This window comes from Hemicordylus capensis, chromosome 2, assembly GCF_027244095.1.
Source record: "Hemicordylus capensis ecotype Gifberg chromosome 2, rHemCap1.1.pri, whole genome shotgun sequence".
NCBI classification, from domain to species: Eukaryota; Metazoa; Chordata; class Lepidosauria; order Squamata; family Cordylidae; genus Hemicordylus; species Hemicordylus capensis.
The window spans coordinates 321,813,735-321,827,249 of record NC_069658.1 but is presented as its reverse complement, the minus strand read 5'-3'; the positions used below and the strand labels follow the sequence as shown (position 1 = coordinate 321,827,249).

Genomic DNA, 13,515 nt, shown 5'->3' with positions numbered 1-13,515 from the left:
GAAGGGGTGAAAAAAAGATCAGATGGAATTCTCTTTTCTTCTCTAGAATTCTCTTTTTCTCTACAAAAAATCAATTAATGCAGCAAAGAATCCACCACAGGCTGGCACAGGCACTGGCAGGCTGGCACAGGCAGACTGGGTGGCACTGGCTGGCAAGCAAGGCAGGCTGGCAAGGCAAGGCAAAGCAAGGCAAGGCAAGGCAAAGCGCACGTTCTCTCTCTCCTCCCACGATGCAGAAAGGCAAAATGGTAGCTGCTGCCTCTTTAAATCCCTTTGAAAATCCCTCCTTGAACTCCTCCCACGCTTTCCCCCTTCTTCGACCTTCCCCTGGCCAATGCAGGGTCATTTAGCACTTACAAGAGCCAAAAGAGCCAGTTGGGAACAAGGAAACAATTGTCAGCAGATCAGCGCATGCTTTCGCTTACCAATCTCAAGCCTGGAAGGGCGAGAAATTCAAATCGATGTCAGACACAAAATGGAGACTACTCATAGAGATTGCCACAAAATGGAGTTCCGAAACAATAAAACTTTCGGCCGAAATTCAGGCGATTTGTTTTGTGCACAAATCTTTTGGGACTTGCAATTGGGCGATTTGTTTTGTGCACAAATCGCCCAAAATGGCCTGATTCAGGTACAGATTGTTCTGTACCTGAAATGTTTCGCACATCCCTAGTCAGTACAGGTGCTGCTAGTGGCACCAAATCTACACATGAAGCAAACTGAGGTGATAGAATCTGAAGCGGTAGAATGGATGGTACCTCTTCAGACTTCAGGTGGGTGATAACATTTTTTGAATGTTTCTTGTTTTAAAAAATCACCAATTTAAGCAGAAAATTAGCATATAAGGGAAAGGGTTCTAAACTTGCGATGTTTATTTTGAGGATACCATAGACAGCCAGGAAAACAAACAAACCAATTGATCCAGAATTTTCACTCGAGGCACAAACGACCAGGCTCAGACTATCATACTTTGGACACATTATGCGAAGATCCAGCTCCCCCGAGAAGTCCATAATGCTGGGAAAAGTTGAAGGCAAGAGAAGAAGAGGACGACCAGCAGCAAGGTGGATGGGCTCGATTACAACAGCAATGAATGCAGCACTGAGAGACCTTAAAGGCCAAGTTGAAGACAGATCATCCTGGAGAGAATCTATCTATGTGGTCGCTAAGAGTCAACACCAACTTGATGGCACATAATCAATCAATGTTTGTTTATTTATTATTCAAAATATCAATCTGCTGCCGGATGGGTTTTTGTTTTTGTTTCCAATCAGGAAACATTTGAAAGTGTGAAATTCTGCAGTCTGAAGTTTTAGTCCAGTTTCTACCATCTCAGGATTCTACCACTTTCTTCCCACCTAATTCTGCTGTATATGTAGACCAGGCACGAGAGAGCCCCTTTCCAGAATTCGCCTTTCCCCTCACCTCCCTCTGTATTCCCTGCATGCAGAGAAACCCATAGTGAACATATCCCTCCTTGGCAAGCCAATCTCTAGCTTTTGTGGAGCCCAGTGTGAGCCTGGCATCCTGGCTGAGGAAATGAACGAGTGGCTCATGAAGCAGAATAGAAGCCAGAACCAGTTTAACATGATTCCTGCCAGGAACAAGCCCCCAGGAAGTCTGGGTCATGGAGCTGGACTTGGGATGAACCTGCCACTGGTGAGGCGGTTACCATGAAAAACCCTGCCCCTGGAGGAACTGGAGGAGTCTTAAGACAGGAGGAAGGAAAAGGAAGTACAATGAAAGAAATGGGAGGAGGAGGACAAAGCCCATTTCATCCTAGAAGCTGCATTGAGCCGACGACTCTACGCCACCTGGAACTCTGAGTTCTGAGGACAGATCCAGGGAGGACGTGTATCCTGATGAAGAATTTCCCTCCTGTTGAGACGGCCTACAGATGGGTCAAAGGATCCTGGCTTCACTGAAGTTAAGTGGGAGCCAAAAGGTACCTTCTTTAAGAAGGGACTGGGGAGGGTGGTAGGTTAACCAGCCCCCTTGTTTCTATGGAACCTTGTCAATAAAGGAATTTGAGTTTATCCCCCCCCCCTGTTGCCCATCCTGTTTGTTTTCTGCTCAGTTGCTCCATGCCCCCTGGAGGTCTCCTAAGCCCATCTGACGTCACATTCCCTGCCGAGGGGCCCTGTGACATCACAAGGACAAGAATAATTTCCAACCCCACCACCCCGCTATGATTAATCAATATTGCTCCAGCCCTGCCAGAACCAGAAGAGTCTCTAGCAGTGGTGCTCTTACCCTGGACTTCAGGGCCAAAGTCCAGGGCCTCCACACTCTCTGCCCCCCCCCCCAATTCTCTTTAATCTGTCCTGGGTAGTGTGGTTGCCACTAGCCCAAAGTGCTCTGGGCAGCTGAGTGTGATTATGACCTGTGCTGGGTGCTTTAGAGACAGAGGGGGAAGTGGGGAGATAAATATGTGCAATGGGAATATGTTAAGTTGTGTGTTGAAATGTTTCTACTAATGCACATTTGCATAAATATTCCTGTTTTCTATTCTTACATTCTTTTGAGTTCAGTTGCTGTTTGTGCCCTTAAGAACCCAAGTGTTAAAAATACAGCATGCATCACAGTGTGTGTGTGTGTAGGGGGAGGATGATGCTTAACTTGCAGTGGCGTGGGGCCTCCAGGGGGAGCCTCCAAAGGCGTTTAGGTCCAGGCTCCAAAATTACCTAAGTGCACCTCTGGTCTCTAGCCCTATTCACACATTATGTTCAACACTTGTACAACTTGCACAGAACTGTACATGTATATAGTGATTCACATCTTATGTTGAACAGAGGTATAAGAGTATACTTCCTATCTGTACCCTGCGCTTGAGGTGGCCTGTATTCAGATTCATTTTTATAATGAACGCAGGTACAGCCATGTGTAGCCACCTAATGGTGCAGCGGGGAAATGGCTTGATTAGCAAGCCAGAGGTTGCCGGTTTGAATCCCCACTGGTACCTATATTGGGCAGCAGCAATATAGGAAGATGCTGAAAGGCATCATCTCATACTGTGCGGGAGATGGCAATGGTAAACCCCTCCTGTATTCTACCAAAGTCAGTCACAGGGCTCTGTTGTCGCCAGGAGTCGACACCAACTCAATGGCACACTTTACCTTTACAGCCATGTGCATGTGTACAGACATCTGAATGCAGGCACAACATAATGAAGCTGTTCTCACTTGCAGCCTAAGTCAGCTCGAGGAGACACAGAGACCAGCACCTAGAGCACCCGTCCCCTGGGAGAACGGAGGCCAGGATGCATTGCCCTGGCTCTCCAGAGTGGGATTGTGTGGGAGCATGGATGTCACTCCCAGCAACATTTTGTCAGTCATTTAGGGGGAAGGTGGGTGAAGCAAAGCCTTCTCCCTGCCTGCCCAGTTGTGTGAATGGCCTCACTGTCTGAATAGGGCTTCTATTGCTTTACTGAACCGCAGGGCCCCCATAAGTGCTAGGCCCTGGGTGGCCACCACACAGCCCCACCCCTTTGGACAGGGCTGTTCTTTGACAACAGCACTTTGTTTGCTGTCAAGGTGGCTGCTCTTCCCTGAGTAGGCCAATGGGTGGACTCCTTCCGCCTCTCCTGACAGCTTCTCACAAGATGTAGAAAGAAGGGAGGTCCAATCATTGATCTTCTCAGGGAAGAGCTGATGCAGCCACAGAACTCATGATCCTGCTGCTGCCAAAAAGAGTTCATTTCACAGTAGGTATATGGGTGGTGGCGCCCACAAATCTCTCCTTGCTGGGAAAGCAGAGCAAGGCAAATGCTAGAAGTTGGCTATTGAGCTGCTGCCTCTTCCACTGTCTGCTGGAGGAAACCAGCCTGTTTTCTCTGTTCGCTAATTCAAGAGGTGGAGGGCTCAATTACCCTCATTAGTTCTTTCTTTATATACCTCAGAGAGGTCTTTTTATGTTTTCCTTGTTCCATTTAATATAATTTCAGAGTGGCACCTGGATCATTTGAAATAACTCTGGTTCTTTCTGCCTTTTCATGAATACCTTTTATTTATATAATACTTCCCTTGTAGAGGGACATCAACAGGCGATAGGTAAAATGTTAGTTATAGCTACACACAGTAGGATTAATGAACTGAGAAATTCCATTGAAACAAATGTTTCTCATGTGCAATTGACAGCACAGTGTCACCCTCTGCAAAAGACCATGCCCTCACTGTAGAAAAGCACTCTTTGGAGGGCCCTTTGGAGGTCGGGTTCATCTGCCATCCATGCCTCTCCAGATCTGTGCAACTGTTAAGAACTGCCAGACTGAGAAATGAGTGTAAGTGTATCCACTTGAAGCCTCTGTGGAATGCAGGGGGTCCTGGGTCAAGCCTCTGCTTGTTCGGGATGCTATTTCTCAACTAATTAGTTTAAACTCAGTCCTGTCTGTGGCGCTCTGAAGAGTAATGTGGAGACAGGGTCCTTGACCTGGAGAACAAACAGTCTGACATGTAAACAACCATAAGACTGACTCAAGATAATCCTGTCTTTTGCTAGGTTCACAAGTGCACATAGACATCAGTGCTCAGATATTTATACAGTATATGCCCATATGACATTTAGTAGGCATTTTGGTAGCAGGGCAGTCTGGCTCACTTCAGATCCAGTTGCTATTGTTGTTGTTGTTTTAAGTCTTCCGAGGAACCATCATTCCTTCCCATCATCCATAGGATATTGGCCCATCAGTAGTGCTTCACTCTTCAGGGCTCAGCCAAGAGCAGAGCTTCAGTGCGGCAGACAGATCTGAAGAACCCACACCCCCTGCCTCCCAGAGCTGCCTGACCCTGAAACAGGCTCGGACTGGTCCACAGGGCATATTCCCAGTACGCCCTACCTGAGGGGCGCTGCTGCACCCGGCCACACTCGGCAGCAGTAAATACTCCCACCCTTACTTACCCATTCTGCTCAAAACCTGGCACCCTCCCCACATACATTCCACCACCCCTCTCAGTGCCCCAGTCTGGCCCTGCCCTGAAAAGGGCCACCTCTCTTGCCTCCCCTCCCCTGCTGAGCACTGTGTGGCAGTGCTTCCCATCCCCAGAAAGGCGCCCATGCCCTCTGCTGCTGCTTCCCAGGCCGAGCCACTGAGACCGCTGGAGTATGGGGGCTGGAGCTGGCTGGAACTCTGGCATGCCTCCACCAGCGCTTGGGGAGGCAGGAGGGGAGCCAAGCGACCAGGGGAGGGGCGGCTCATGGCAGTGCCCACCCCCCAGCATGGCACACAGCACTGCTGCCGCCCACTGCTGCTTCTCAGGCCCACTCACTGACCTGGCTGGAGTCGCTTCCCAGGCTGGGCCCTGCTGCCCACCCACCCCCAACAATGGCAGTGGCATGGCTGCCATAGAGCCAGCTTCAGCTCCCACACTCCAGCCACCCCAGAGGCTGGGAAGTTGAAGGGGGAAAGTGGCACGAGAAGGGCCTGCAGGGTGCTCCAGAGGCTGCACCCAAGCCGCCTTCAGTCTCACTGAGCTCAGCTGCACAACTAGCAATTCTTTAGATCCACAATCTTTCTGATTTTAAAACTGTTGTAATTAGCCTTTTTACACACTCTTTTTTCTGAATATAATACTAGTAAAACGGGCTTGCATTTTGCAAGCATTTCTCCTGTGATACTGAGGATGGTGAGGGCAGGCAAATATTTTTTTAGAATTGCAATCACCACCACTGCTGACAGCCGGCATTTTGTGGAAAGCCCTGGAGGCCTATGCGGTACCCCATGGGGAGGCTGCCCGGTCCCCACCACTCAGCTGACCTCTGTGCATGGGCTGCAGCCATTTGAACAGTTGAGCAATGCTGACAACTCAATAGCCATCACATCTCTCTGTGACTCCAGTCGTTCTGTAGCTCCATGAGGTATTTCCCTTGCTTTCCAATGGGAAAGTTTCCCTGCATTTTCTGGGAAGTTAATGGAGTTTTCTGGAGTTTATCTTGGGGGTGGGGGGGTGGGGGCAAGGTCTAGAACCTACTTGTGAAAATGGCATGTTCCTATCTTTCATGGTTTGTTCTGAGAGTTTCATGTCAGTCAGTGAGGCCCAGGCAGCTTTACACACACACACACACACACACACACACACACACACAGAGAAAAACATAAGGCCAAAGAGGCTTTTACTCCTCTGCCTGATTTGAGCAGACTACACCTCTACCCACAATGCTTTCTGTTTTACATATGGCAAACACAAAAATGGGATTCCCAGATTGGGTGAATCAGCCTTTCCCTGTGTAAATGCCAATAGACAGTGCACAGGGGGGGAAGCTCTTTCATCCTTGCCTCTGCTCTTCTCCAATCCCTCTGTCTTGCAGTGCAAATAAATTGCTTCAGATTCCTGTAACTCAGACAGAGAGCCAGGCCCCTTACTGATAAAAACCAGCCGGCCTGGATAGTGTTGCTATGGTAACTTACACTTTCCCATCCCTTTGTTTGGCGGTGGACCCGGACTTTTGTGCACAGTCATAATGGAGCCAGACTCTTGGGGTGTCTGAAGGGTGAGGTGAGAGTCATTTCATGCAGTGGCATATGTCACTCGGCCCATCTCCTTTGGTGAATTGAGCATGGAATCTTCTTGACTAAGGAGGCCTCATGTAGAGATGGCAGCCAGCAGGAGAAAGCTCTTCAGGTTTCAGGAGGAAATAAATCCTTTCTCTGCCTTCCAACCAACACGCTGTCCACATAAAAAGCGCATGACATACATCTTCGTTTGTTTTTCTTACTTCTCCCTGATCTCAGGGAATTGTCTTACCAGGCAAATCATTTCAACATATTCAGAGTGAGAGAATTCTCTTCAGCATCCTTCCCTTCCCACATCTACTGCAATCAACCGGAACTGTATTAAATCAGTAGAGAACTTTCCCCTTCTGTTATCACCACCCTTTCCATCACAGAATGTCTAAGTAACTGGCAGACAGCCAAGGGTTGGGTAGTCCCCTTGTGATGTTAATTCACCCCAAGGGGAAGTGCTCTTTGAACACACATTGTGGCATGAAGGATGCTTCTGAAATCTGGACATTGGTGGATTCCAGGGTAGATTATTTGGGTCCAATAAAAGTAACTGACTCCTTTTTGGAGCTGCAGACATGTTTGCCAGAGTCTGAAAAATGTTTGGTCACAGTTCCTGATTTGCTTTAGACAACTCACATCCACATTTAGTTATCTGGGCCAAGACAATATGCAGGCAGATCCTGCAGTGCTCTGTGTTCATGCCAGGGCAAAGTACAGGTGCATTCTGCATTCACAGGAGGCCATCCTCTTGCCAACATTCTCTTTTCAAATCTCATCAGATCGCATGAGAACAGTCTGACAATGACCTCACCTTTCCACTACGCCTTTCATATTCTGACCAGTTTTTAAAAGAAATGGCAACTTTTAGTCTCCAGTGTACTCTTGTTCCAGATTTTGGAACAAGTATTGAAGAGGTGACTATAGGTTTTTTTTAGAAAGTCCCGGATTTCTTGGCTGACACTCTATACAACCTGTGCAGATGTGCTGGAGCACCTCACAGTTCTCAAGGGCTGCTGGTCTGGACGCTCAGGCTCAGCAGCCACTCCCGTTCCACCTGCCGCCACCACCACCATCACAGGGGGGTGCTCAGCTCACCCCCACCCCCCGGCTGCACACATGGCAGCTAAAATTACTTTAAATACCGGCGGTTCGGCCTTGTGGTGGCAGCAGGGCAGGTGCGGGGTGGCGGCAGGAGGCAAGACAAAAACATATGCAACATAGTCAGGCCCCGGGCCCCCTTCCAGACCGCTGGACCCCAGCACTTTGTACCAGCTCCCCCCGCCCCCGCTTTTGTCAGCCCTGGGCATACACATACCCATCCTCAAATGAGAGCTTTCCAAGGAGAGGTGAATGGGATGGACTGGGAAAGAGGAAGTGGTGGAGCAACCCTCTCTGCTGAGAAAGTCATTCTGCTGCTGCTGCTGCTGCTGCAGCAGCAGCATAAGTACAAGTGGTCAGAGATTGGCAGTGGGTCCTTGATGGCTGCTCATGACGCCAGCCTCTGACACCAGCATAACTTCAGTTGTGCTTGCCTGCTGTGCTGCCTAATCCTATGCAGGCTTGCTCCCAGGTAAACCGTGGTTGCAACACTTTGCTCCCCTTTTAGTTCAGGCCCTCCCTGAGGGCTCTCAACAGCTGGTGGGGCTGTTGAAATCAAGTAAGAATCACTCATGCCCAAATCCTATGCCTTGCTGAAGTGGGTCTGGAAGTGGCGCATGGACATCTTGAACTGGCCAAAGGACTGAGGTGCATGACTATGTGGTGTGTAACTGGAGACAATACTACAGCCTAGCGCCTCGAAAGATCTCCAGCACCTTCAGTAGGGGCATCATGATGGGGTGGACCATGTGTCATGGCCGCCCATTGAAATGTTCAGAGCCCTGAATCTCATCAGCCACCTCCCTCCTCCATGACCTCTTCCAGAGAGGAACTGCAGCAATGGATGCACCTGCACAGAGCAGCAGAGAGACTCCTAGCCTCACCTAGCTCTCCACAGCTTCCACCTTCATAGGTGCTGTTATAATATTGGAGACTTTAAAAAGATCTATCTTCTATATATTCAATTCTCTTAGACATACCCGTCGCTAATCCCATGTGTGGCAGTTCTCATGAGAGTTTGTGAGCAGCTGCCTGGATAGTGACAGGGACGGGGGAGAAAATAGCAGGGAGTAGGAAGAGGCTGAGGGCTGGACCAGCTACTGGGAGGAGGCCGCTGCCTGGAGTGGGCTGGTGAAGGTGGAGGGCCATCCTCAGAAAGAGCTGAGGATGGGGGGAAGAGAAGAAGTGGGCCAGCCGGCTAGAAAGCCGGGTGTGTCGGCGGGCGGGGGGTGGGAAGAAACAAGCAGCAGTGGTGGCTGGGCCAGCCGGAGGCACAGATGCTTTGCGCCTGGCCCAGCTAGTAACATAATAATTCATGGGAAGTGGGGGTATGCTTATGTTTAATTATCAAAAGCAGGGCTTTGGGCCTAGAGCCCAGATCTTTTAATTGCCCACCAGTGCCCCTGACCTTCAGCTTAAAGGATCTCGGGAAGCAGGACTGGAAAAGGTCCCCTGAGTGAGACTCTGTAGAGCCACTGCCGGTCAGGTGGCCCATTGGTCTCACTTGATAAGTCGCACTTGATTGAAGGCAATTCCGTATGCTCATGTATATGAACTTAAATTTGCAAGCCTCAGCTGTCTTGTTGCAAAGTAGGCAACTGAAAACTATATGGAATATAGGAAGCTGCCCCTCATCTAAACCAGAGGTTTTGTAGATGGCATTAAAAGATGCAATAAACAGAGCCTGCAATAAATATAAGTGGAGAGAACTCAGCCCACCCCCGCTGCCGATTCCTGGGAGCTTTTCTTCTGGGATCTGAGAGGGAGGTCACATGAGAAGAAGGCTCCTTGCATGATTTACACTGCGCCCCCTGCTGGGGTTAACGATTAATTAACTGGAACCAATGATTAACACACACCCTTTTCAAACTTATTTTCTGATGAATTGAGTTAATTCAAAAAAAGGAAGAACTGGCCAGAAGAGGGCACAACGTAAATTGTGTCAGGAGCTTTCTTCCTGTGTGACTTTCCTATCAGATCCCAGAAGAAAAGCTCCCAGGAATCTGCAGGAGGGTCTGGATGCCTTGTAAGCTCTCGGCTTATATTTATTTGCAAGCTCTGTTTATAGTGTTTTAAAATGCCATTTAGAAACCCACGCAGTACTGTCTGCTCAGACTGGCATAAGCTCTCCAAGGTCCCAGAAGGAGTCTTTCAAAGCTCATCAGGAGATATCAGGGACTGAATGTGCTGGTGCCTTAAACATGCAAAGCACAAGATTTACATAGGAAGCTGCCATATACTGACTCAGACCATTGGTCCATCTAGCTCAGTATTGTCTTCACAGACTGGCAGTGGCTTCTCCAAGGCTGCAGGCAGGAATCTCTCTCAGCCTTATCTTGGAGATGCCAGGGAGGGAACTTGAAACCTTTTGCTCTTTCCAGAGTGGCTCCATCCCCTGAGGGGAATATCTCACAGTGCTTACACATCAAGTCTCCCATTCATATGCAATCAGGGTGGACCCTGCTTAGCTAACGGGACAAGTCATGCTTGCTACCACAAGATCAGCTCTCCTCTCACTATTGCCAGAATTCACCTTGGTCTGCCCTCAAGGAGCTCTCAGATGAGGAGGACCCCAGTAAGATCCCAGGGGAATCCTCAGATGAAGACCGAGGTCCCTGAAGGACCCCAGGGAAGGGAAGATCTTTACTGGGTTCAGGAGGGTCTCCAACCCACAGAGGATCTCAATCCAATCCTGGAGAAACTGGGGTGGGAGGTGCTCCCTGCCTCGGGAAGCCCGAGGAAGATCCTGAGTGGGTCATCACAGAGACCATGCTCCTGGAGGAACCTGCATATTCTCCAGTCAAGCTCTCCCAACACACCAACATGGAGGATCCCAGGCCTTCCTCCTCTTGGTGTTGCCCACCTCCTCCTGACCCCTAGGTAGGCCCTGAGGGAGCACCGGCACTGTAAGACTTGGGATGACTTGCGGGAATGGCGGAGGAGCGGTCATCTGGCTAGACGACAGTACTTGCCAAGAAAAGGCTGCCTCGGTAGTAGGAGGTCTGCTCATGAGGTGGCAGAAAACTTGTTACAGCTGCCAAAGCTAACGAGCCACAGCCCAGCAATCAGCCCCCTGGTTAAGTCTCCCTGATACCTAAGCTGGATGCTGGAATAACATCTCTGCTTACTGTGGACTCCAGTGCCCCTGTTCCAAGATGCTCTGCTTACCAGCAGAGGCGTAACTAGGGAAAATAGTGCCTAGGGCAAGCACTGAAATTGCGCCCCTGTCCAAACAGGAATGATGGTACTTGTAGTCAACAATATCTGGAAATCCTTGTTAAAAGGAACACTGTACCATCTAGACATGGTTGTTGATCAAAACCTGAAAACATGAGCCATCTCTGTAAAAGACTTAGAACAACAGTCAGGAGTTATGCGAGGATTCCAAGTGTCATTTTCTCTGTCACCTGCCCAAATAGCCACTAGCAAAATAGGGGAAGAAGAAGGTGGTGGTGGTGGTGGGTGGTGGTGGTGTCTATAAACCAGTGAATGATTCCTGCCAGCCTTTGTCTTATGATGACTGTTGGCTCATGATGGGGTATATGTGCATTCACCATACCAGTACACCAAGAGGGAGGAGGATACATTAGTTTGCCACACTAGACAGAGGAATTTGCAACAGGAGCAGACAGCCAAGTTCTGCCAGGGCCAAAACCAGCCCCTGCCAGACTAAGAAATCATTGTAATTTGCCCCTTCCTGTCACAAGCAGTGTGCTGTTCTTTTATTATTGACTAACTCTCAAATATCCCAGTCATGGATGGAAAATTCAGGGTCAATTTACAAGAGACACATTTTCTACATGGAAGTTTCTTCTGCGCAGGTGTTGTGCAGAAACCCATGTGTAGTGACCGCCAGGGGTATAGCAAGGTTGGAATGGGCCAAGATGAGATTTTAAAATGGGCCCCCAGCCCCTCAAAGTCCAGGGCCTCCACACACCCCAGGCCCCCAAGGATTTAAGTCTGATATTTCAAAATAAGTATGCTGCCTGGAAATACATTTCACTGAATACACACATGCACACTTCACAGTATATAGTGATATACATTGAGTACGATATATTTGTGCTACTTTTAATGCCTAGAACACACTAGCAACGCTAATTATTAAAATGGCCCCCTCACTGCAGTTTAGCAAAGGAGACTTTCAACCATGCAGGGTGAACTTATGTTTGTTTTCTCAGAATTCTGAACAAATTCAGTAAAGTTTGATTCCAGGAGATTCTTCACAGGAGGCTTTTAAAGCGCTTTAACACACATCTCCTCTGGAATGGAGGTGCTGCATTCACATGTTGGCCAGATTTACCCTGAAGTCCCTGCAAGTTATTGGAGAGCAGTTCACACACAAGAAAAATAAAATAAAATAAAAGCACAACACATGCTTCACAGTTCTCACTCAGACCTTCTGGGTTGCAAAACAACTTGAACATAAGTGCATTTATAAATGAATGAAAGAATGAATAAATAAATAAATATTTGTTCCAGAAGTTTTTGTAATTTTCTGACATGAAACAAGCCACTTATAGGCCTTAGATAGTTTTTGTTTTTAAAGCCAGCACATTTTTCAGTCTGTTTTAAATTAAATATTCAGAGACTTCTCAGTCTCGCCCCACCCCACCCCCATATCAAAGCCCTATGGCAAGCAGATCCCTATATTGGGGGGGGGGGGGGGTTGGTAACCACAAAAAGCAATTCACAGCCTACCTTGCAAAAGCTGTGCTGCAGGGAGGGTCTGCTGCAGGGAGCTCTGCCAGCCTCCTCCTTCCTGGCTTGCTGGGGCCTGCTGAGTTCAGGCTTCAGGGAGGCCTATCGGAGGCTTCTCAGGAAGCCCTGCCCACCCACCAATCAGCTGAGAGGCAGATCCTAGGCCTCCCCAATCCTAGGCCAGAGATGGAGGCAAGTGGCTGAGGGGCCCTGGGGCTGGGCAGGTGGGCAATGGGGTGGGGGTGGCAGGAACTGGTGTGGTGCCCCCACCTCAGTGGCGCCTAGGGCACGTGCCCTGCCTGCCCCCCCAGTTCTGCCTATGCTTACCAGTGCTATGAACTGTTCATTCATTCATTCGATTTCTCTACCGCCCTTCCAAAAATGGCTCAGGGCGGTTTACACAGAGAAATATAATTAAATAAGAAATATAATTAAATAAGACCTTGCTGCTGGGGGCTACCCTGTGCTTAAGCCTCCAGGAACCTCATCTTCTAGTCTCTTTGAGACAGGACCCTCTGCCCTAGAGGCTTCCCTGTTCTGCCAGTAACAGTTGAACACTACCCGTCTGTGTGGTATTGCTAAGGCAGGACAACTATTGAGTGATTGCCCCATCCCCCAGCAGAAAGAAAGAAGAAATGCTCTGAAGCTGATTTAAGGCTAGGCATAAATAGAAATTAAGTTTAAAAAGATCCTTCCCAGCCATCTACCCATGTATTCTTTTTTTAAAAATGCTTTCAAGTTTTTATCTGTAACCAAGACCCCAACCCTAAATATAAATGTACACCTTACAATTTATGTAAGGGAAGAATGGCAGTTCAGCTCTCATTAGCAGAGCAAAGCCAGTTTGGGGAGAATTCAGCCAAGCAAAAGGTCAGGAGACTGTTCTTTAATTTTGAAGAGCAACACGGATTTATTCAAAAGTTACAAAAGGATAGGAAAGCTGAGCTTAAGGCTGAAAGGGGAGAGAGACTAAACAAACAGCCATCTCTGGAGAGACAAAATGGAGACTAACACTGGAAGAACAAAGAGGGGAGGACCCCAGCACTTTTATCCATGACCCTAACCCCCCCCCCCAGTGGTCACTATGAGACATTGCAGCTGAGAGCTGATGCTGCCAAAGTCCTAGCTCAACAATTTACCTATCAAACTTCATGGGATTTCTATGCATGCAGGTGTGTTTAGGACCTGGATTATATTACCACCCCCGCCCCTGGAAG

The 13,515-nt window shown here is 48.6% G+C and overlaps 1 long non-coding RNA gene across 1 annotated transcript; it reads right to left on the bottom strand.

Annotated features, from left to right (window-relative positions):
• Positions 1-3,991: 3,991 nt before the first annotated feature.
• Positions 3,992-12,463, bottom strand: LOC128345809 (uncharacterized). The gene is made up of 3 exons (XR_008316655.1): positions 12,299-12,463; positions 6,404-6,662; positions 3,992-4,428 (listed from the first exon to the last, which is right to left on the bottom strand). It is a non-coding gene; the product is annotated as an uncharacterized LOC128345809 (long non-coding RNA).
• Positions 12,464-13,515: the final 1,052 nt, after the last annotated feature.